Genomic DNA, 26577 nt, shown 5'->3' with positions numbered 1-26577 from the left:
CCCGCAAAGATTAGATACGACCAGACAAAGGAATTCCAAAGCAAATCTCCAGAAACCTCACAGCGCTCGTGACACGGCAAAAAGAAACAAGTGCAGCGGAAGATTGGACAGGGTGGCCAGCGGTTGAATACATCTTCTCCAATTACGGGACCATGGGAAAATACCTCCTTTGCATCGGATACACAAACCAACAAAAGAGCAGAAATGACAAGATTGGATAAGAAGGATTTACATTGGGTGTTTTCTAGCTAAATGGAAAAATATATAAAACTATTATTCAATTGTAGGTAATCAAGCTCGGCATATTTGTTTGTAAATTTTGTTTACTTATTATATAGTAGCGTCAATTACGCGCTTCGTTGTGTTAAAATTAATAATATGTTCCGTTAGCCAGTCACTCTTTACTTATATTAGTGAAGAGCTCTGATATCGGTCATTTTCGATCATTTTTATATATCTCCCCCTCCTCCAAGTTGCGGGGCTGAATTTAAATTTAAACTGCATCAGAAGTGTCATTATTCTTCTCAACGACCTCGAAAACTATAGATTCGGCACTATAATATCGGCCATTTTCGATCATTCAACTACCCTCCTCTAAGTTGCACCGTCAAATGTATATGATAAAAACCATCCCAGGTCAGAACCTCATCTACGTTGAAAGTTTGATTGAGATCGGTCAGGTGGTTCAAGAGTTATTAGATAAATCACAAACAGTCACTTTCAGTTTTATAATATAGAAGATAATAGATATAATTAATAAAGGCTGTAATTTTTATCAATTTCACGTTTCCAAAATACTGATAAACATTAAATTATTATTATTATTATTATTATTATTATTATTATTATTATTATTATTATTATTATTATTATTATTATTATTATTATTATTATTATTATTATTATTATTATTCACATTACATCTGAGAGTTAATTTAAGCAATACAGTATTAATAAAGGTTATCACATTACTTCTGCTATTTTCATTGTTTCCTATATAAACCAGCGTCTCTCAAACTATGTTTCATGGACTATAAGATCTTTGTCCTCGAGATCTCCATTTCTGATCCTATTACATTGGACATTAGTCCCATATAAGATGGAAAAATATAAAATTGAACCGATTATATACAGTATCACACACCACAGTTGGGAACCCAAATAAAAACTGGTATAAATAATACAAATAATAGATAATATAATTGAACAAGAAAAATATTATATAAATTCTAATAGCTTCTATAGATGTATAATAATAAATTATTCTTGATAGACTTTAATTAATAAAAAGAAGTCTAATACCTATTTCCTAACGAGTATAAATTTGCTTTTGAAGTGATAAACGGTAGGTGATCCGTGCAAATTTCTAAGTAATAGAAGTGGTTTTACTTGAAAATGCTTGTAAGCTTGATAAACGTTGACATGGTTTGTCTCAAAATGTTGGACAGAAAGAAGAAAAGTAAATCCACAATATTCGTCCTTCATCTGATTGTTAAAAAAAAAAAAAAAAAAAAAAATCATGAGTTTGACCGAACTGACCCGAACTGGATCAAACTTGGCATGGTGGTAGATCTTGACGAATGTAGTACGCATATTAAATATGACGTGCAAGCCTTGTGTTCCTGGATTATGGGTCATCAGAGCTTGTGTTTTAGACTTAGTTAACTTTTAAAAATATTGTAATTACTTTCTAGAATAAAAATGTGTGGACAGACTGTTATCAAACGTTAATTTGAGACATAAAAATAGTGATGAGCAAATGCAAGACCAAGACCAAGACCCAGGTGGTCTTGGTCTTGCATATCCGGTCTTGGTCTTGGTCTTGCACTCGAACACTTGATCTTGGTCTTGGTCTTGGTCTTGCACACCCAGTCTTGGTCTTGCAAGTCTTGCTTTTAAGAAATTTTATGCTTTTTATAAGTAAATTTTCTCTGAATATAAAGGATAGTAAGTTCTACAATGCTCCAATAGTAACGGAAATACAATGTATGTTTCTAAATGTAATATAAGTTTACCTTCGTGTAAGTATGATGATAGTGTACAACATAGCTGATGACCTTTATTTTTTAAATGGGTGCCCACGCTTCACTACTTACAAGGTAAATGACAACATTTCGTAATCTGTTTATATATTTTTTTTAACAGATCCAACGCTCCACTAGTTCCCAAACCGGGGAGGCTACCCCTGTGACGCATGAAAGAAAATCAGAGGCACAAATTATTGAAATACCATGAATTGCGAAATTACTTTTACACTCTAAAGGCGTCAGATTTTTCTTTTCAACCACGATTAGCTAATCCTTGTGTTAAACAAACTTCCAATTAAACATTGAGATTTTGTTTTACTGAATTCAATATGTACTCTATGGAGCAGAAACATGGACATTACCAAGGATCTTATAAAATAGAGGATCTGCCCTTACTACAAAATCTTGAAATCATACGTCACAGTTTCGCCACTCCTACTCTGCCCACTCCGCCCAATAGGATCGCAATGTTTTGAGCCAACAAATATGGCGGAAACGAAAGTAGCCAATCAGACAATGGCAGAAACGAGAGTAGCCAACCAGACGTACCGATGCTCGGTTGTTTTTTGGCTTCATCGATTTAATAGGATGAAGATACATATGGGAAGATCCTCTATTTATAACATCCTTGGACATTACGCAAAAGCGATGAAAAAATTGCAGACTTTCGAAACGTAGGTATGGGGGAAAAAGGAGAGAAGGGGAAAAGGAAGAATTTTAGATATTGATAAGAGGAGGAAGAGGAACTGGTTGTGATATTCGCTGAGGAGGACGTGCTAGAGGGTATGGTGGAAAGAGAGGGAGGGAGCGAAGGAGACTGTAATTGAAGGAATGCATTAAAACAGAAAATTACCACGTCAAGACGAAGAGACTAGCTGAGGACCACCGTACATCGAAGCTTCAGTTGCAGCAAGTAACCTGCCAATAATGGCAGAATAGCTATGATCATGATGATGATGATGATTGTTTAGCAAATTAACCAAAAAAGAGAAAGAGAAAAATTAAAATAATAATTATTATAATCAAAATTCTTAATATTTTAGAATAATTTGAGTGAAAACATAAAACGACTCAACTGTTTATGTCTTGTGTGTAAACTCAATTTATATAAATGTACTTTTGACCTATATTAGAAATAGAAAACAAACGGCCTCAAACTTCAAGTTATTTGAAATAACTACAAAATCAGTCTCACTTGTAAATATGAATTACTAGCATCAATTACCACTTCGTTGGGTTAAATAAAAAAAAAAATAATAATAATATGTTTCGTTAGTCAGTCACTTTTTACTATTACTAAAGCGCTCTCTGATATCGGTCATTTTCGATGAGTTTTATATTTCTCTCCCCTCCTCCTACCCAAGTTGCGGGGCTGAATTGGATTTAAACGGCATCAGAATGTCACTGTTCAGCTTAGATACGACCCCGAAAACTATGTCACTAATATCAGACATTTTCAATAAATTTATATATTTCCTTCTCCCCCATGTTGCAAGACACGGCATCGGAAGTGTTACTGTTCATATCAATGACCTCGAAAACCATGAATTGGACATTGATAATGGTCATTTTCGATATTTTTTACATTTTTCCTTCCTGCCCCTCTCCCAAGTTACGAGGCTGAATTTGGTCGTAAACAGTATCAGAAGTGTCAGTATTCAACTCAACGACCTCGAAAACTAAGAATTCGACACTAATATTTGTCATTTTCGATTATTTTTATATTATCTCCCCTCCTCCTCCCCTAAGCTGCATCGTCAAAGTGATATGAGAGAAACCATCTCAAGTCCGAACCTTATCCATGTTGAAAATGTGATTGAGATCGACCGGGTGTTTCAAGACTTATTAAGTTTTTTTTGTTTATATATATATATATATATATATATATATATATATATATATATATATATATATATATATATATATATATATATATATATATATATATATATATATCTTCCCCCTCCTTCTCCTCTAGGTTCTATCATCAAAGTGAAACTATATATATAAAAAAAAAAAACTTTCCAGACCCAAACCCCACACATGTTTAAAATTTTATTAAGATGGGTTTGGTGGTTCAAGAGTTATTAAATCACAAACTTAGTCACTTTTATTTTTATTTATATTGATTTTTGTATATCTCCCCCTCCTTCTCATTCCATTTTGCTCCGTCAAAGTGTATTGACAAATAATATTCTAGCCTTGAACCTCATGTATGTTAAAAATTTGATCGAGATTGGTCGTTTGGTTCAAGAGTTATTAAGTTTTATTTATTATTTTATAACTCCCCCTCCCCTAAGTTTTATCATCAAAATGAAATGATGAAAACACTCCCAGGCCCAAACCTCATCTATGTTGAAAATTTGATCGAGACCGAGTGGGTGGTTCAAGAGATTAGGAGTCACAAACATAGTCACTTTCAATTTTATAATATAGATTTACTGTTGTAGTATAATGTAGTATGGCTCAATCCTCGATGTGCCGTATACCTAAGGAGGATAAGCATCCGCCCATGAAATCAAACTTGCGGTCACATGCACTAAGTTTTTGTCAATGTCATGAAAATGTTATTTCGATATTAATTTTATGAGCACATATTAAAAATTTTCAACGGATGCTTGAGTCTCGGAGCCAAGGCCATACCCATGTTGTCGGCACCACCTATGGTGTACAGAATTACCGATGTTCAATACTACATTTCTTTTTAGTTTTGGAAGAAGAACACCACTAATATGCTTTGAAATAAAATGAAGCATCTAGTTTAACGTCCCACGTATATGTCCCAAGGCTAACGGAGACGGTGATGATGAGAAATGACTGAAATGGTGGAATGAAGAAAGTAGGAGGAAACGGAGAAACCCCAAGAAAACCCACGCACTCGGTGTTTGTCCACAAAAATAGCTCACATGGCGCAAGATGACACCTGTGTTTCTTGAAAACGAGCGATATCTACAGAAAACGCGAACTATCAATTTAGAAAACGTCATACTGTAGCTATATGCTACAGGGGCAGATCGACTCGCATGGATTGCATAAACTACTGGGAATACATTCACGATAGTAGCATTTTTACTGAAGACAAGAAATCCATTCCCTTCTTTCTTACATTCTATAAAAAAAATCAAGTAGTGAAGGTACTTGTGCAAGGTTCTCGCGCAAGAGTCTTGATCTTGATCTTGCAGGTATGGTTTTGGTCTTGGTCTTGGTTCTTGGTCTTGCATCGGGATTCCTGGTCTTGGTCTTGGTCTTGCATGCAAGACTCTTGCAAAAACTGCAAGACCAAGACTCTTGCGCTCATCACTACATAAGAAGGAAACAAAGCTGTTATTAAATGTTAATTTGAGACATAAGAAGATAACAAAGCTGTTATTAAACGTTAATTTGAGACATAAGAAGGTAACAAAGGATTAACTACTCACTAGTTGAAAATGCGCCCACTGGCTGATCAAACCCCTCATCGAGTGTAAAGCCAAGCAGGAGCAGAGACTTAGAAACACAATATAAACACATAACTCTCGGTACATTTCTGCACCATAACAAAATTTTCATCAGACCCTTCTCTCTTTTGACAATCTAGGGATGGTCCTTTCTTTATATATCATTCAGATAATCTCACTTTTTCTTAGCATAAATTCCTTCCTAATCATTGCTTATGTTAAACACTTGATTCAACACTTTTTTATACAGGGTATTTGAAAACAACACCGACAACGTTTAGGAGGTGATTCCTGAAACCATGATAAGACAAAAAGTATAGACCAACTTGGGTGCACAAATGCTTCCTTTCGGAGTTATAGGCTACCGGAATCATGAAAAATTGAACTTTAAAGGCCCATAGCTCCAAAACTATAAGACCTATCGTAGTCAGGTCAAGACTTCACTTAGGAACTAATATGTGCCCTATCCTAAAATCCATGTTTTAGAATCGTAAGGTACTCACGCAACAGTTTTTATAGAGGGAGTTTGACTACGGGCATATAATTTGAAGTATTCACCAACTACCCCTGTAAAAATTGTTGCGGAAGTACTGAAAGATTCTGAGACATGGATGTTTGGATAGGGCACATACTAGTTCCTAAGTGAAGTCTGGACCCGACTGCGGTAGGTCCCATAGTTTTGGAGCTATGAACCTTTAAATTTCATTTTTTCATGTTTTCGGCAGCCTATAACTCCGAAAGGAAGCATTTGTGCATCCAGTTGGTCTATATTTTTTGTCTTATCTTGGTGTCAGGAATCACCTTCCAAACGTTGTCGGTGTTGTCTATGTTTCGAAACACCTTGTATATACTGTTTGGAAATCCATTCACTTTTTTGTTTACTCCATTTTCTTTCCTTTCACTTCTGTTCGCCTTTTCTCGTTTGCAGGGATGCTCGTTTGCTTTTCTCCTCTCTTCATTCTGAACTCTTTTCCTTTGTTCACCTTTGTTCTTGTTATCCCATTTCTATCATTTTTCTACACTAGTACCAAAGTCGGGGCTACATTGTCCCTCCGCATGTGGTAAGAAACGTCAGAGGCCAGCTTATAAGAGTGGTTAAAAGGAACTGCCTTTAGAGTATTCCAAATGTACGCGTACCTAAACTTTAGATATGTCCAATGAATATACGGGCAGAAATGACTGGTAAATGTGTATTTGGTAACGTGTAAAGTGTCTTAACGCTGTTTAAAAGTAGTTTCTATGCCCGTATATTCATTGGACACATCAGAAGTTTAGGTACATTTTGACTAGACAGTTTTTATTAACCCCTGTTGGATGCATTCTAGACAATATTTGTTCACTGATTGAACACCCCAGGGCATTTTTGAACACGTTCAACAATAATGAAAGATCTAAAATTTCTCCAAACAACGATTTACATTTTGCAGTGTCAAGCAAGTCATCTAGTCGTCCGCTTTCAGTGTCTTTGCCTCTTCTACATTTGTAGAAAAGATATAACGCACTCCAGGAAAAGGTGCTGAATATACCAGGCAAAAGCTTACGGCAGAAGGGAGGAATAGAATGAATCAAGTTATATGTCACGAAGAATATTTTCTCAAATGTGTTTAACCTGGGGACCAATACCCTTGTGTAATAAGAGTTCGACTGCTCTGTTATCGAGGAACAAGAATTCTACAGTTTGCAATTTAGAAGTGTTCAGGAGAGGAATCATGTGGGAGGCGGTGAAATAAAACGCAGAATTTCTTGCGTGACATACTGGTTATGATGGGATGATGTGCGTGAACTGGATTAATACGTACGTTGCGCTTGGAATGTGGCTAAAGGTATATTTTGTGCGTGATTAATTATTATAAGAGAGCCCTTTCTGTTTCTGTTAAAGAAGAAACCCTTTTAGATGGTAAGCTCTCGATTTTTTTCTTTAACTTTACTTTGACATTGACTTTCCTTAGGGTATCAAAAAGGAACAGAGTTTCCTTAGGGTATCAAAAAGGAATAGACCATTTTCGTTGTTTGCAACTTAAGATCAAGTTAAAGATTATTTTCAAGAAAAGATCAACAAAAAAGTAATAATTATTAAAGTAACAGGGGCGCATCCCCGGGAAGTGGGGTATCGAGTCCGGAATCCCAAAAACTTCCTAACATACATTTGCGCACTTTCTCAATAAAACTATACTTATAAAATGTTTGTCACAGATAGTTCAGCCGGTCGCTAACAGATGACGTTGGAACGGCTCAAACACACAAAAGGCTGTTACGGCAACTACTCCCTGTTCAGCGTAAGCTCTAAACTCCGATAAACAAAATATTTGTATCCTTCCGCTTGTCACAATTACGATTGGCTAGTAATGTATCACTCCCACTCCCCACGGGGAGAAGCAAATTATACACGTGCATTTTGACAATACTGTCTCATGTTGTCCAGATACTTACAGCAACAGCAGAAAAAGAAAAGAAAAAACTCGAAAGATTAAAAAGGAAATATTTGAATTGTTGCTTAGTGAGTAAAGATTTACCTTGTTGATGTTTCACCACAACAGTCTCTAAACCGGGATTCATATCAGCCATCTTTCAGACTTAAAAGCAGAACAAGCCTCCACAGTTGAATTGGCGCCATAATTACTGCGCATGCTTAGTGTTTATTTCTATTGTTTCATTAACCACATTCTATTGCAGTATTATTAGATAATCCGTATTATATTTTTGCAATTTATAATAATATAGTAGTTGTATATGGAGTTTCATAGTGAAAGTAATAATCAAATCATATGAACTATTTTGCGGAGGAGTACAAGCATCGGTAGGCCAACAACAAATCAGTGAGATTTAGTTTCACGTGGCTTTGTTTATCGCAGTTTAGAGCTTAGGTCGAACAGGGAATAGTTTGATTTTTATATCATCTTGTTCAACTAAAGCCTGTGACAAACATCTTGGCATTTCAGCTAAACGAATAAGACGCAAGCTCTGACGCGATGTTGCCGAGTGCTAAGGGGTGTGGCTATGGCTAAGCAGACGAACTACAGCGCGATCAGGTGGCAGAGGATAGACGTGGGTGTGTATAAAATAAACGTGGCGCCGCCTTCAAATGCCAAGATGTTTGTCACGCCGTTTAGGTGTCACGTATCGTTTCGTCCTATCTTTGTATCTACAATATTATAGTACAACAAAAATTGAAACTTTAGGAGTTAATTGTAATTTTGGGCAATGTCTTGTTAAAAAATCTGTTCACTGTCATCTTGCTTAGGGTCATAATGAATAGCTTGAGAAAGACATGCTTTAATATCAGTTTCACTTAAGTAAATGGTCCTGTTATCGTACAGCGTCAATTTTTAGCTTTAAAAACACTTGTTTATCTCGAAAACTACGCATGAGGATTTACGTTCATGCGTCTCATTTTGTTCAGTTCAATGAGATCTATAGATTGATATATGAATCATTTTTGAACATTTTTTCCAGTATACGATAATAGTATTGCAAAATTTCTGGTTCTCAAGACTGGGGCTTGGTATTCTTAATTCAAGTATAACGACCCGTTTCACATCAACGGGAATAGAACCAAATACTAGTTCTAAAGTTGAACGCTATAACAATTTGAATACATGCAAGTATAATTCCAAGGGCAATCTATCTAAAGTCACTATATGACTTAAGAGTCTTCATTCCGGCGAAATTAAAATACCGCTAACTTTACAGTAATTATGTGATATCTTCAAATAGATAAAAGATAATCGAAATGTGGAACAAGAGCGCCCTAGACAATATTATTTTACATGTAAAACCGTGATCACGACTCACTTATCTGCTTTCGATTTTGAAAATCGGCATTTATTTTCGCGTTTCTAAACGGCTGAAAACGGAAAGCCACTAGGTGACTTGTGGTAATGGTGCCTCATGCAAAATAATATTGTCTAGGGTGCTCTTGTTCCATATTTCAATTATCTTTTATCTATTGGAAGATATCACATAATTACTGTAAAATTAGCGGTATTTTAATTTCGCCGGGATGAAGACTCTTAATAACTTTTGAACCACTCGACCGATCTCGATCAAATTTTCAACATAGATGACGTTTGGGCCCAGAATGTTTTTTATCATTTCCCTTTGACGGTGCAACTTAGGGGAGGAAGAAGGGATATACATATACAGCCGCGGATCCAGCATGTGATCAAGGGAGGGGCTAAACTATAGTTTGCCGCTTTATCCAGTGTAAAGGAAGTAGGATTGAGGCCTATTTTATCCAGTGTATACCTGAGTGTCAAGGGGGGCTACAGCCCCTATAGCCCTTGGATTGGATAGGATAGGATTTTAGATTTCTGGGCTTTCAGCTACTAAGGTCATTTACCCCTTAACGTTTTTGAGGGATGACGTCTCTCGGCGAGCACACAATCCTGGGAAAGGAAGGAAGGAAACGGCCTAGGACCTATAAGTTAGGTATCACCCCGGCATTTGCCTGGTGTGAATGAGGAAAACGCAGGAAAAAGCCTGAAAAAGCGTTTTATACATTTTCGACCGAGTGGCCCCACCGAGAATCGAACCCGGAACCGCTGACACCGAAGGCGAGAACGTTAGCGATTACGCTACGCGGGGCCTATAGCCCTTGGATTCGTGCCAATATATAATCGGAAATGACCGGTATTAGTGTCAAATTCATAGTTCACTGAGATGAATAGTGACACTCCGATGTGATTTGAATCCAAATTCAGCCTACAATAGTAATGTTTAATTTTTATTTATATAGATTACTTATTATTTTTTGATTTTTCATTATATTTTCTTTGTGTCTATCGATTTCAGAGCTCTTCAGTAATAATAGAAATGTGACTGACTTACGGAACATATTACTTTATTATTATATTATTATTTTAACCCAGCTAAGCGGGTAATTGACGCTAGTTGAAACATACAATTCAAATTAAGTGTTAAAATACAAGCGTATGGCTTTCCTGAAACACATTTTTAACACTTGTATTGAGTGTTGTATGCTGAATGAATGAAAATTCTTTCCGTTATTTTCTGGCAATTTTTCACTATTTCCTCTCAAATCAGTAGGAGGCGCATGTAAGATTGTTACTCAGTATTTGTTTTACAGCGCTGTTAAAAAGTGTACTTAACAGGCAGAAGGAATACTAGTTGTTTTGTAACTGAAAGCCGCAGCATGTTTTTGGAAAAGATGATTTTATTCCTAGAGGCTGCAACACGCAAAACGCTGTACTACATTTTGGTTGGATGAGCGTACAAAAGGCAAAACCTTCAGGTTAAACTACCTGTAAGTTGTGTAGGCAGTATTTTTAATGTGGAATAGGGCGGTCTGTCTATGTTGACATGATTTTCCCATGAGATAAGTGAAAAAGGAAAAAAGACGGAACTTTGAAAAGCGAAGCATAAACATTTTGGGAAATATTTTATTCTACTTCCACGTTATCAAGAATTTAAACGTGTATACCCTTGAGCACAAAATAATATTAATATTTCAACAGAAAGCTTTCAGTTTGCTCTCACAACTTTTATAATAATAGTATACTGTCTTTCTGGTTTAGTATTATTGCGAACGGAATGAGAAAAATAAGTTATTCGCTCATAAAGCTAAAACAAATCTTGCATTCCTGTGATGATCATATATAGGGTAACGCATGAAATAATTCTCTGTTTGATTCTTGAAGAGCAGTTATATTTTTAAGTAAAAAGTGCAATAAAGAAAATTTTAAAAAAGCCGTCAAGATATGAACGGAAAGTTTTCATTTTTTCTTTGTGTTCCTTTTTATTTTTTTCTAATGGGGAATTTTAGCTGAAGTAAAGAATATTAATGTTGATATGAAGAGTAAGAATCTCTCACACTTTCATCCATGGCAGTTTCTCTCAAGCTTTTTTTTTCAAGTGAAGGCCACTTTTATTAGTCTAAATGTTCTATCACCCTACCATTGTTTCCTTCGACAACAATTTAGGAATGGCCTTCTAGAGCGGATTTTTGTATTTATTGAACAAATTCCCAGATACAGCATAATTTTGCTATTTTACACAGGGAAATGCTAACAAGTAGGAAAAGAAAAAAGAAGAAAACGAATAAATAAATAAATAAATAAATAAATAAATAAATAAATAAATAAAAATAAATAACAACATCAATAATATCAACAAAGACTGTTCAAGTAATATTATTTGGCCAGCATGCGTTTTATTGCTCTTTCAAACACCGGGTAGCTTAAAAAAATGTCCACCTCACTAGTTAGATTATTATAGCTAATAGTTCGATATTCTACGAAAAAGAGAGCTCTGTATAGTTGTCAACCTAGGGCATGCAAGATGAAATAGGGAGGTATTCCGGATTTTGTGGAAAGGGACACGTAACACGTAAGGAATAGTTGTTAAAGAAGCGCTTCTGATCTTAGGTTCCCATTTTATGAAGAAATTTCAAGTCAGAGTTATTTCTGCGTACCCCCGGCGTCTGGATATTAAGGTATCGCAAAATTTCCTCCTTAGGTAATATTCGAAGTGCGGGAACACGAAAACGTACTGTTGCGATAAAGAAATTGAGAACAGACTCAAGTCTAATTTTGAAGTCTTATGCATGAAGTTTCTCGAAATATTATATATGGGACACTTTATCTATGGAAAACTTTTCCAAATTCGGACATAAATGATGTTTTCATGACATCATAGTTTCCAACTTTAGAAAGTCCACAATTAATTTTAAGTGACAGGGCAGCTCAATGGTAGCGCGTTCATCTCTTGCGTGAAGGGTCAACGAGTCGGCTTCAAGTCTTGTGATTTGCAAGTTTTCTTGAAGTTTCTCAACAGTCTGTACAATGTGATGTGGTTAGTAGTGTTACCCAATTTTAAGTGACAGGGCAGCTCAATGGTAGCGCGTTCATCTCTTGCGTGAAGGGTCAACGAGTCGGCTTCAAGTCTTGTGATTTGCAAGTTTTCTTGAAGTTTCTCAACAGTCTGTACAATGTGATGTGGTTAGTAGTGTTACCCACGATACGAGAAATAAGGTTCTCTGGTCTCATGTTGGTTATCGAATATTTTTTCGTCTCGGAAAAGCGAGCCAGATCTCAAGCAAAAATAAGATTAATGAGCACGACTTTTACTGAGCCCATGTTGGAGCTAGTGCGAGCCTGAGATCGTATAAGCTCCAGTTCGAGTTCAATAAAGCTAGAACCAAATGAGGTTAACGACAATGACTCTCATTGAGCTCGTTTAGAGCTAAGTCGGATGTATCCAGAGTTCGAGTCCAAACGAGCTCGAGCCTCAGTGGGGTTAATGAGTACAACCTTCATTGACCCCATGTTGGAGTTTGTACAAGCTCGAGCCCAAGTTCATTGGAGCTCGAGTCCAACAAGGTTAATGAGAGCCCTTGTTCGAACTAGTGTAACCCTGATACTGAGTCCAAGTGAGCTTGAAACCCAATGAGGTTAATCAGCGTTACTTTCGTTGAGCGCGTATTGGAGCTAGTGCGAGCCTAAGCCGAGGTGTAGCTCGAGCTCGAACCTCAGTAGGGTTAATGGGCACGAGCTTGATTGATCCCATGTGCGAGCCTGAGCTTGTAAAATTTCGAGACCGAGTTCATTAAGGTTCGAACCCAATAAGGTTAATGAGCGCCACTCTTATTGAGCCCTTGTTTGGACTAGTGTAAGCTTGATTCTGTCTCAGTGAGCTCGAACCGCAGCACTACCCCGAGTGGAGTGAGTTCTGATTTCAAATGGTCATATCTGGTCCTGAACAGTATTTGAAAGAAGGGAAGAACTAGAATAAATCCCTCTCAGCGGGAATCGAATCTGGAAAACCTGGTAGGTAGATAGGCACATTGACGCATTCGCCATCCTGAGTATAATTTTATCTATAGTAACAATTTCGGCATGATATTTTCTAGTTTGCCCTTAAATGTATCGAGGCTAGTTAAAAGGAGATATAGGTCTATATTTCATTGTGGAATTGGGTGAGTTGCTTATGTAGTCTGTGTTGTCGCATCACGACTTCGTGAATAATTAAGATTCATTTTATTTTTTCTTTTCTTTTTTTCTTAAAAAAACTCATCTAATCTGTTTTTCTTTTAAAGTCTTGCTTCTCCTTTCATCATTTGTTATCCTTTTCTTGTTTTTTTATTATTATTTCTTGTACCTCTTTTACCTATTGGCCGCTCCGACACGACTCTACAGGACTATAATTTAGAAAGGACTCGGCCTCAACTTTCTAATTTAAGGCGGGAAAGCTTCACCACAGTCTATGATTAGTCTCATTCGCAAAGTAGGGTCGAACAGGGAAGACGATGATTGGAGAAGAGTAGACGAGTGCATTCCTTTGATGTTATCGCCCTTGAAAATTTATGAGGCGTGCCATTCTATAGAAGGTCGAATTAATGTCTTATACTACAATCAAGGACTTTACTTTTTGGCTGACTCAAACCATAAAAGCGCCAATAACGACAATAACAACACATTACGTGAATTACATCGTCTCAGTGCTCTCAAGAAAAAACTAAATAGAGACACATATCTGATGACGTAATTAGAAAGAGAATTACTTCAGTCGATATAAGTAATTATATGTGTAAATTGAAAGTAATGTAAAGAGTCAAAATTGCCTTACGCTTTTGACAACAACTATTACCTTCTTCTTCAATTCTTCCTCCTCCTCCTCCTCCTCCTCCTTCTTCTTCTTCTTCTTCTACTACTACTACTACTACTACTACTACTACTACTACTACTACTACTACTACTACTACTACTACTACTAATAATAATAATAATAATAATAATAATAATAATAATAATAATAATAATAATAATAATTGTAGTTTTGCGTCATTCAATTATGACCTTTAAGATAAAGGAGACGAATTATTATTGAAAGTGAATGATTATAAAATAATTAGTGGAATAATAATGCACGAGGAAACGGGAAATCCCCGAACAAGATGTCCACCACAAACTCTCATGCCATCGGATCGAACCTGAGCTCACCAAAGGTGAGCGCTCTGCCACTTGGTCAACGTGCCTATAATAATACTAATACTAATACTAATACTAATACTAATAATAATAATAATAATAATAATAATAATAATAATAATAATAATAATAATAATAATAATATAATAATAATAATAATAATAATAATAATAATAATAATAATAAGTAAAAATCCATACTTAAATTTCTGACATGGAAAATTTATTATTATTATTATTATTATTATTATTATTATTATTATTATTATTATTATTATTATTATTATTATTATTATTATTATTATTATTATTATTATTTCCTGCACGTCGCAAGTCCATCACTGTTGTTGCTGGTTTCCTGACAAATACCTCCCCAATTGTTCTCACGATGCTAGGTAAATGCACTCTGAGGAGGCACGGTGGCTCAGTGGCTGAGCACCCATTGAATTTTTGAAAATGAAATTTTTCAGTTTTACGTCCACGGTTATGCCGCCTAGGTTAAAGGAGACGGTGATAATAAGAAATTAATGAATTGATGGAATAAAGTGGAAGAAAACTGGAGAACTCCGAGAAAACCCATCCACACACAGTGTTTGTCCATCACAAAATCCGCTTGGAACTAGCTGGGATCGAACGAGACACACCACGCACCAGAAGTGAACACTCTACTACTGAGATGCCTTGGTCCCTTCGAAATTATACTTTCATGCGGTGAATATTGAAAAAGAAAGTGAATATAATGAATGTGATCCCAGGTTAAATTTTAGATTGGGAAGCATGTGTATTGAATAATAATTTATCAATACCTATTTTAGACCCTTCAGCATGTAGAGAAGCGAGTGAAATTCCGGCTGAGTTAATTTTAGCCGAAGGGAAAAAGTTTGGAACAAGATACAGAAACTCATTTTCCTTATCTGGAACAAGGAGGAATTACCACAAGAGTGGAAAGGATGAATCATTGTTCTAATTCACAAGAAAGACGACAAAGCAGGTTGTAATAATTATCGAGGCATTTCTCTTGTGTCAACATCCTATAAAATGCTATCAAACATTTTATTAGCAAGATTGATCCCATATGCAGATAAAATTATTGGAGATTATCAGTGTGGATTTAAAAGAAATCAATCAATTATCGATCAGATATCTACCATTTGACAAATACTTGAGAGGAAATGGGAATACTCCGGTACATTAATTTATTTATTGATTTTAGAAAGGTTTACGAATATATTAAGAAAGAAACATTGTATAACATTTTTGCAGAATTTGGAATGTCAAAAAAGCTAGTTAGAGTAATTAAGATATGTTTAAACGAATCCCAAAGTAAAGTACGAGTAGGAAAAGTCTTGTCCACTAGCTTCCACTTTGAGAATGCCTGAAACAAGGAGATGAGTTGTCGACATAGTTATTCAACTTTATTTTGAAGTATGCTCTAATGAAAATAAAAAATAGCAACATGGGCCTAGAGCTAAATGGTGTTCACCATGCTATGGTGTATGCTGATGATGTAAATCTGATAGGAGAATAATAGAAAGAAATGCAAAGGCCTTATTAAACACTTGTAGGTTTAGAAATAAATACAGAAAAAAACTAAATACATGGAAGTTCGCTGGGATCATAATACTGCAAATTCTGGATGCGTCAAAGTATCAAATAATACTTTCGATAAAGTAGATACTTTCAAGTATATAGGATTAAAAACATATCGACGGAAAAATTAAATGTCAACTGATAGCAAGGGGTTCGTGTTATTATTCAGTTCAAAATCTTTTTTAATCGCGAATTGTGTCGAGGAATTTGATTGAAGCTTAAAATATATAAAACCTTAATCATGCCTGTTGTTCTGTATGGTTGCGAAACACGGCAATTTTCTTTAAGTGCAGAATGCAGACTGAAAGTATTTGAAAATACAATCCTGAGGCGAATATTCAGACCCAAAAGGAACGGGGAATGGGCAATGGCTGAAACTGTATAACGAGGAACTGCACAATTTATACCCTTTAACAAACATTGTTAGAGTCATCAAATCCAAGAGGCTCAGAGGAGCAGGTCATGTAGCGAGAATGAAAAAAAAAAAAAAAACGCTTTAATTGTACTTGCCAAAATACATCTTAAGTATTGTTAACATGTAGAAAATTTGGGTTAAATTCCAAAGTTGGGCGTCCGTTTCCAGCAACATTTTTAAAGTTTACAGAAAAGATACGGATAATTTGATCGTTTGTGTGCTTGATAATGTATAAGAGTCTCGAAAAATCTGTTTATTTGTTATATATAAGTGGTTATAAACATGGGACTATACTAGTAGAAGAAACAAACGAGAAAAAATGGCCTAACCCGGAAATAATTGCAACACAAATGTTTTTTTTTGTCTATCACTTCCAAATAGCGTTGCTAATAATATATTCAAAATCCGCTTTCTTAATGCTTGGGGAAAGTCCGCCATCTTGGATTCAATATGGCGGCCACACCGAGACATCGACTCACACTTAAATGACAATATCTACTCACAGATTTAAGCTGAAAACTTCGTTCCTGCGCCATTTTCAAGATAATAGCATACCTTAAGGGATGCAAGTTTGCATGCCGCTATGTACCACCGCCATATTGAAAAATGGCGGCGATTATTAAAAAATATAGTTTCTTTTTCAATTGGTAATAATGTTTTATTGGCAGATAACTCAGAAACTAACAGAGATATGCAGAAATGTCTTGAAATAAACGTAAAAGCTCATGATCTTAGCTTTACAACGAGGGTACTTATGTTCGTTTATCTTACAAAGTAACGGAGCTAGTCGAATTTATGTGGCACTGGGTGTGTGATTTTCGATAATATGACTTTTTTCTCAGGTTCCTGCTAGAAGCTAAGTAGACGCAGTATACGGATTGACCAGTAAATAATTGCAACACAAATAATTTTTGAACCAGGATTTATAACAAGGTGTATTTAGCTACATATTAAAAATCTTCTACTCACCTCCTTGGGAAAAGTCCTCCGAAATTTCGTTGAAATATGACTTCTGAGATTTCGTTCAGATGTCGCTACAGATCGCGATAATCCATCATTGAAATGAAAGAAGATGTAAAAAAATTGCTCAAAATTACGATATTTCTTCAGTCCTTGTTATGGTTAACGCTATATGTCTATTTGAAAGGCAAGAATTAAAACAGTGTAGCAACCTCTTCATTGAAAAAATTGTCCTCGTCTTTACAAAGTTTACACCGTTTTCCAGATTATCACAAGTTTCTTCCAGGCAATTGTCACTAATTTATATTAGTAATAGATCACGTTTCTGGTATGAATACTTCATGTCTCTATTGTTTTCATGTATGTGTATATATAATGGATAACAATTAAAACAGTGTAGCTATCTAATCATTAAAATGAATGATCATCTTCATAAAATTCTAGAATTTCTTTACACATTGCACAAGTTTCTCTCACATAATGCCCACATTCAATGTACAAACTATATCTACTTTGCACCGCATACGTGTATGTTCATACCTTATATGCATATTCAATACATAAAAACTACATTAATAACTAAAACTAATAATTTTCATTTTCAAAAACATCAGTTTTGTCTCACATTATCAAAATATTTAACCAGAAACTGGTCACAAATTGATGTACAAAACTGTCCATACTCCTTGCATCAACACACCATACTGACATAGTTTTCTGCGGATATATATATTTAGTAAATGGCAAATAAGCAGCACACCAACCTAATTACTAATACAAGTCGTCTTCATTGTCAGAATGTTCTGATTTCCTTTCTACATTATCACAAGTTTGTCCCAGACACTGTCCATAAAATGATGTACAAAACAGACCATACTTCTTGCAAGAACACTTCATGCTTATACAATTTCCATGACAATTGCAATGAATGATTTCCAGTATATTATCAGGAGCAGGTTTCCTGCCCATCATCACTGGAAAATACATTCCCTTATGTAGTCGCCATCCCCAATGTTCTGGTCGCATTTGAGAGGATAGACTTTTCCATTCGATGATTTGGTAGTAAACACGCAGAGAATGATATTTAAGTGCATCAGGAGCGGGGGGAAGGTTTTCTGGTCGTACAAAATCTGTTGCTATACTGATTTTGCTAGAAAACATTCTTATTCTTAAAGACACAAGAGATTCATCTTCCTTGCATTTGTACAGCCTTGCTGTTGCCTGTTCTCCAGCACGAATAATTTCTTCTTTAAAGGCATTTTTAGAATTAAAAATAGAGATGGATTTCTGAAAGGCCTCATCGGAATTAGCTAGTTGTAATGCCACTTGTTTTCCTTTTCCAAAAAATCGTGATGTTGTATCACAACCAAGAAATACATGGATACATAGAAAATTGTTACAGAGTTCGCCAAGGTCTGTTTTCGTAGATTTAATGTCCCAAAGCCTAGTTTCTGTTTTATAAAACAAAGCATTCGTGTTTGAAGGTGATAGACTTAGGAGAAGAATGAGTAGATCAGTATCATTTCCAACAACACAAGTATCTTGGTTTGGTGATTCTTGAATAGCTGTGTTGACTATCAGTGTGTCAGCATCCCTGTCTGAATACAAAATTGAAATCCAGCGCAGAAAGCTCCAAACCCAATTTTCGAATTAGTCTCTCCCTTTTCATAGAAAGTTTCATTTCTGGAGAAAGGAGCACTTCAGGAGCGCTCAAACCTCTAGTTCTCCTTAGATGTGTGCAATCCTTTATCGATGCACCACTAATGTAACCATCGAAAATAACTGAAGCGTCACTGAAGTGTGTCTTCATGTAAGAAACGTAGGACTCAAATACTGTTTTGAATGTATGATTCACTGGCCAATTGACCTGGTGGAGCATCCACCCACCGTCAATCACATATTTACAAGACGTTGGTGTATTTGAAGGTGAACTTGTCATTTTCCATAAAGCATTAGCCAGTGCTGATTTATTTGTTGGTCGTAGATTCTCATAATCTTCAAATAAAGTTCTTGGAACAGAACAGAGGAGAAAACGTCTTCTAGATTCATGTTTCCTCTCATAGCAACAATTGCTAATCTTTGGAAAAGCTTGTTATGTTCCATACTGATTGATCCGGTAATCGTATGTATGGATTTCTTGTCTGCTATTGTAATGGCTTTATCCTTCTTCGAAAACATGAATGAGTCTGACGAATTTCCCTTCATTTTTAGTAAAATATTTTGTCCAACACATTTTGCTTTATCAACATTGACACGATCTTGGGCAGTTAAATCGTTCGTAATATTAATAAGTTCCTCTTCAGTTCGGAACGGCTGACATAATGTTAAGAAATCAAGTATTTTTCTTTAGTATCAGCTGCATCCCTACTCATCCTCTTCAATGAAATATCTCTATGCTGGTTGGTGTGCTGCTTATTTGCCATTTACTAAATATATATATCCGCAGAAAACTATGTCAGTATGGTGTGTTGATGCAAGGAGTATGGACAGTTTTGTACATCAATTTGTGACCAGTTTCTGGTTAAATATTTTGATAATGTGAGACAAAACTGAAGTTTTTGAAAATGAAAATTATTAGTTTTAGTTATTAATGTAGTTTTTATGTATTGAATATGCATATAAGGTATGAACATACACGTATGCGGTGCAAAGTAGATATAGTTTGTACATTGAATGTGGGCATTATGTGAGAGAAACTTGTGCAATGTGTAAAGAAATTCTAGAATTTTATGAAGATGATCATTCATTTTAATGATTAGATAGCTACACTGTTTTAATTGTTATCCATTATATATACACATACATGAAAACAATAGAGACATGAAGTATTCATACCAGAAACGTGATCTATTACTAATATAAATTAGTGACAATTGCCTGGAAGAAACTTGTGATAATCTGGAAAACGGTGTAAACTTTGTAAAGACGAGGACAATTTTTTCAGTGAAGAGGTTGCTACACTGTTTTAATTCTTGCCTTTCAAATAGACATGTAGCGTTAACCATAACAAGGACTGAAGAAATATCGTAATTTTGAGCAATTTTTTACATCTTCTTTCATTTCAATGATGGATTATCGCGATCTGTAGCGACATCTGAACGAAATCTCAGAAGTCATATTTCAACGAAATTTCGGAGGACTTTTCCCAAGGAGGTGAGTAGAAGATTTTTAATATGTAGCTAAATACACCTTGTTATAAATCCTGGTTCAAAAATTATTTGTGTTGCAATTATTTACTGGTCAATCCGTATACTGCGTCTACTTAGCTTCTAGCAGGAACCTGAGAAGAAAGTCATATTATCGAAAATCACACACCCAGTGCCACATAAATTCGACTAGCTCCGTTACTTTGTAAGATAAACGAACATAAGTACCCTCGTTGTAAAGCTAAGATCATGAGCTTTTACGTTTATTTCAAGACATTTCTGCATATCTCTGTTAGTTTCTGAGTTATCTGCCAATAAAACATTATTACCAATTGAAAAAGAAACTATATTTTTAATAATCGCCGCCATTTTTCAATATGGCGGTGGTACATAGCGGCATGCAAACTTGCATCCCTTAAGGTATGCTATTATCTTGAAAATGGCGCAGGAACGAAGTTTTCAGCTTAAATCTGTGAGTAGATATTGTCATTTAAGTGTGAGTCGATGTCTCGGTGTGGCCGCCATATTGAATCCAAGATGGCGGACTTTTCCCAAGCATTACGAAAGCGGATTTTGAATATATTATTAGCAACGCTATTTGGAAGTGATAGACAAAAAAAAAAAAAAAAAAAAAAACATTTGTGTTGCAATTATTTCCGGGTCAAACCGTATATTGCCTCTACTATACGGCGAGCGGAGGGAACTACTTGGCGCAAGGTAACCGAACAGTTGCATTGTGGGAAAGAAACGAGCATTTATGTTATCAACATGGCGAATGTACAAGGGCAATGTACTAACATTTTTAACATTTGTGAAGCAATACGTTGATAACGAGCAAAATCTTTTAAAAGTATGTTAAGAGCGCGGATTAATGAACCTAATAACAAATTGCAGAAAGTGTGGAAAGGAGATAACAGCAAAAAAACTTGGCGAAAGCGGACGCCCAACTTCGGAATAAATGCCCAAAAAAAAAAAAAAAAACGCTTTAATTGTACTTGCCAAAATACATATTGTTAACATGTAGAAAATTTTATGGGTAAATGTTCCTAAATGTTATTTATGCAGTATCATCTACTTTTAACGTTAGGCTTATTTTTTAGTCCTAACAACACCTAAACTTTATCCCATATAAATAATGTGTACCAAATAATTTAACAACAATTAGCATGTAGCAGACGTGCACTTAAATGCAATTTTGAATTCCCACATAAACTGATAATTATAACGCATATATAAAATTTAGATGTAAACGCTGTAAAATCTATCAAAAACAAATCATTCTTTTTCTTCTTTTAACAATAATTTTACATTGTCATGAATTGGCACCAATTACTGCAATATATTTCAACAAGTATACATGGTAGTTGTATCTTATGCTTATTTATTAAAAGTGCTATTAATTCTTAAAATAAATTTGTTTAGTATTCATTCATAGTCAATTAGTTGTAATTAGGCCATTTTTCGTTAATATTCACAGGCAGACTACATATATTGAAGAAATTTGTAATTATAACAATTATTTGAAGAGTAGTTGTTCATTACAACTTTCTACTCTTCTATTATCATTTGGGGGAGGATTAAATATTGTTTTCTTACACTTAAGAAATGTCTAGAACCGGCCCTCCACATTGTCATTAACAAATCAAAGTAATAAGTAAAAACTAGTTGTGACTCGTATTGAAACGTGTGAATTGCGAGCGAAATGAGCAAGAAAACTTAAAAAAATTATTTCTTTGCAAACCACCAACAATATTGATTTAATAGGGCGCCAATACTTACACGGGGCGCCGCGTCGTTTGCTCTTTTCCAACATTTTTCTTTCTTCTGGCTCGTTCGGCATCCCCTTGCTATCAGCGCCCGTGTCAACCACCCCGTTCCCCCCCTTGCTACGGCTCTGATCATTAACTTTATGGGCATCATTTTAAGTCGTGATCACGTGACTTCGGTCACTTTCGGAACTTGTTGGCTTCAAATGTAGTAGAGTATTTCATTGCCTTTCATTTGGTGCCAAAATTATTTAAATCTTTCCATTCCAAGCGCAATTATGCATATTTTAAGCAAATGACTCAAATGTGACTGAAGTTACGTGATCAAAACACAAAATGGCGTTTATAAAATTAGTGATACCACAATTTGACATGACATACTACCTACGGTATTTATATATAACGCATTCTACCAAACTGTGGTGTCCAACCTTATGTTAGATGTAAAATTGTGGTACAGGTGTATCATTAACTTTATGTGTGCCATTTTAAGTCGTCATCACGTGACTTCGGTCACTTTCGGGACTTGTTGGCTTCAAATGTAGTAGAGCATTTCATTGCCTTTCATTTGGTGCCAAAATTATTTAAATCGCTAAATTCCTAGCGGAGTTATGAACATTTTAAGTCAGCGACTACAGAATGTGAACGAAATCTCGTGATCAAAACAAAATATGGCGTCCAAAAATTAGTGATACCACATTTTGACGTGAAATACTACCTAGAGAGTTTATATACAACCCATTCTATCAAACTGTGGTATCAAACCTTAGATGTAGTGTGGGTTGTGCCAATTTCGTTTTTAGAGGCCTTTCAGACATTAGCTATTTGACTAATGAGCTTCTTACGAAACTTTACAATCCTGATCTTTTAACATTGATTATAAATACATCATAATGAAAGAGACAGTTACAATTTTTGTTTAAATTTTGGAAAGAAGAAATTTTAAAGAGCAATAGATCAAAGATAATGAAATGAAGGAAAACGTGTAGTGTTTACGTGAAATTAAAGTGAAATAGCCTACACACTGACCTATGTTTTCTTTATTTAGAAAACGTACTGTTTACAACCGAAAATGTTAGTTTTGTAACCTTGCACTTAGGTTGAGAGCATAAGAGCCGAAATTACTTGATTCATAAATAGTCTTTGGTGTGAATGATCTCGGGTTGGTTTCTCGTTGGAGATTAAAAAAAAAAAAAAGTTACTGCAATTAGGGAGTTATTTAAAGTAAGGGATATTGAACACCAGAGTGATAGAAGGCGATGTGCGAACCAAACACAAGCCGTTTGACTGGCCATAACACTTCATATTTATATATGTATGGAAAATTCCCATGAAACTTGTTTTTAAAAGGAAAATCATATTAAAATTCATTTTTTAAAAAAGAATGCAGAATTCTTTTAATAGGCGTTGTCCCTTTATTTACTCTGCTTCATATTCACCTCAGGAGTCCTGCGGTTTTTCTATACATAGCCATGGATCAACCAATAATATTGCAGTGATTTCTTGAACACGTTTTGCCTAGATGCACAAGTAAATGATGTCAGATTGCATCTGCGTTGTAATTACTGTTATTCCTTTGAAAACTAAAGACGTCAATTATACTATAATTCTTGATTGTCAAAATACTGGTTTGTTTTCCATTCTTTGATTTTTCAGAAAAGACCTATAAAATATCCCTTCTTGCAAAGATTTTGGGTCCTTGACACTGGAGGAAGTCCGAATACTTTATTTACGTGTACAAGCAGCTACCTGTGTGATGATTTCTTAATTATACAGTACTTGCACGATTTATCTCCCATCCTAATTCTCAATTTGTTCCTTGACCAGCTAATAATTATTAGTTTGCCATATCATTTTTTAAGTCACAGAGGAAGAGGGAACAGTGGCTCAGTGATACAGCGTTTATCCGTAGTGCGTGAGGTCTGGTTCGATACCCGGCTAAGTAAGTTTATGGTAGACAACATCGTGTCCGTTGACTTTCTCGAGGTACTCCCGTTTCCTCCCACTTTCTCGTTCCACCAATTTTTGCATCACCATTCACTTGCCTTAATCATCGTCTCCCTTAGCATAATCGTGGGACGATAAATTGAAAAAAACAATTTCAAATCATAGAGGAAAGGAACTCGCCACCTTACCCCTGTCTAACTGCCTTAGTGGCCTCACCTAACTAACTATGTTAGAGTAAATGGACTGGAACCTGCATTTTGGGGAAGAACACTCAAACATACTATAAAATTTCGTACCCGTTAAACAAGAATCCAGTTAATAATACAATACAAACTTCTTTTTATTCTTTAAATTCGAAATACATACATAAAAAAGTACAAGATAGATAGTGCAGGTGTTTTTTTTTTAAGCAAGTTATGAAAATGTTTTATTTTTATTTTCTAAATTGTAAATATCATCTGAAATTTTGTTTTCAGTACAAGAAAAAAATAATTCAATTAACATTCCAGTATAGATGACTCGTTCTTGTTTTGCTTACATGGGAAGATTTTTTTTTTTCAAAACACGTTGTAAATTAAAAATGATCATTTCAGAAAGCCTAATCTTGAAATAAAACCTTACAACTACTCACAGAATAATTAAAGAACCTTTCCCCTTTATTTTCTAATTCCTTGCGGAAATCTTATGCTTCAATACTTATTGATATTTGCTTTATGTCGCTCATTTAGTTTCATTCGTGGCTACACAGTAAGACATCTTGTATTCCGATGACGATATGCCACTTTATTCGTAAACAATTGTAATTACACGGTAGACATTTGAGTAAGAAGCTGGAGCGTAAGTACTGTAATATGAATTAAAGCTAATATGGAGTACTGGAGATGATACTTTGTATAACCTCTCCATGTTCAAATGAATGAATGAATGAATGAATGAATGGGTGGATGTTATTAGTGAGTTCTTGCTTCGATTGCATCTTTAGTTAACAATGTCTTTCTCACGTCATTCTCTTTTAAACCATGTCACCGGGAGACACCCTATTACATCCGGTGTTTCTACAGCAACTATCCTTATTAAGACAAACATCTGCTATTCGATGCAGTTTTTTTTTTTTCGTCCTGAAGGAGTGTTTCCACTTCTTTTTCGTTCATTTTCAATGCCCTGATCACTTGCTTATAAACGAAAGGAACCCACACGCAAACGAAAAATCCCTTGGAAATTAGGGACTACACCCTACCCTCACATACGTTTGCACCAGACACATATACACACACATATGCCTTGATGACCTTGCGAAAACTCATTCATACATACGTTCAGGTCCATTGATTAGTTGTTTTCTGGTTGTCCTTGGTAATGGAAGACATATGAGGATTGATTTCACGCTCAAAAGAATATGTAAAACACAATTCGCAACACCCTATTAGAATCTGTATTATGTAACAGTGACTTCTATCACAATAAAGATATCTACACCGTATATTTTCAGCATGTTTTACGTTCTTGCCCAATATAATTTTATTATTATCCTTTCATCATCCTCTAAGAATTTTTATTATTCTACTGGTACAATGTGTGGATGGTAAACTGTAATTTTCGAATTATTTATAATCTAGTTCCTGGATGTAGTATTGTTTGAAAACCTTGTGATTACCCACCTTTGTTTTCAAGAGAAATCCTTTGATTTTTTTTTTTTTTTTTTTTTGGGGTCATCTTCCTGTACACGGTATACGGTAGTAGTATAATTAGGGATGGTTAAACGGATCTGGATTTTGGATATCCGGATAAAACAAGGCTCAGTTGTCACGTTCCTCTAAGGTTCTGATATCATGTATTTGCTTTTTTGGCCCCTGAGATGCAAGCACTATACAGTAGGGTTGAGACTTGCTAGTAATGTCTTCATCTTACTTATATTCTCTATTTGAATACTTTGTCTAGATCTTCAGTTGAGATCCGATCTTCGAATTTTGATCTGCATTCAGAATCTTTGAGTCTAGGTCCAGATTTTTGGACACAGATCTCCAGATCTCGTATACACGAATCCTCTGGAAGAGAAATATGAGGAAGATTTTAAAAAATCTCGACAGAACCGAGAACCGAAAAATCTCGAAAATCTCGCAAGTTGAAAGAATATTTATTTATTTATTTATTTATTTATTTATTTATTTATTTATTTATTTATTTATTTACAAATGTTTTAGAACAGATCTTAGTCCATTTTACACTGAAACAATAGTATGTATTATATTTACATGGACGTTAATTGTCTTCTGAAATGTTTCTTACAATGAAAAATATCAATATCAGATAGTAAACTATTGTTCAATGATGTCATCTGAAACAGT

This window comes from Thermobia domestica, chromosome 3 (genome assembly GCF_964235325.1).
Source record: "Thermobia domestica chromosome 3, izTheDome1.hap1.1, whole genome shotgun sequence".
Lineage (NCBI taxonomy): Eukaryota > Metazoa > Arthropoda > Insecta > Zygentoma > Lepismatidae > Thermobia > Thermobia domestica.
Note: the sequence above shows the minus strand (reverse complement) of the source record.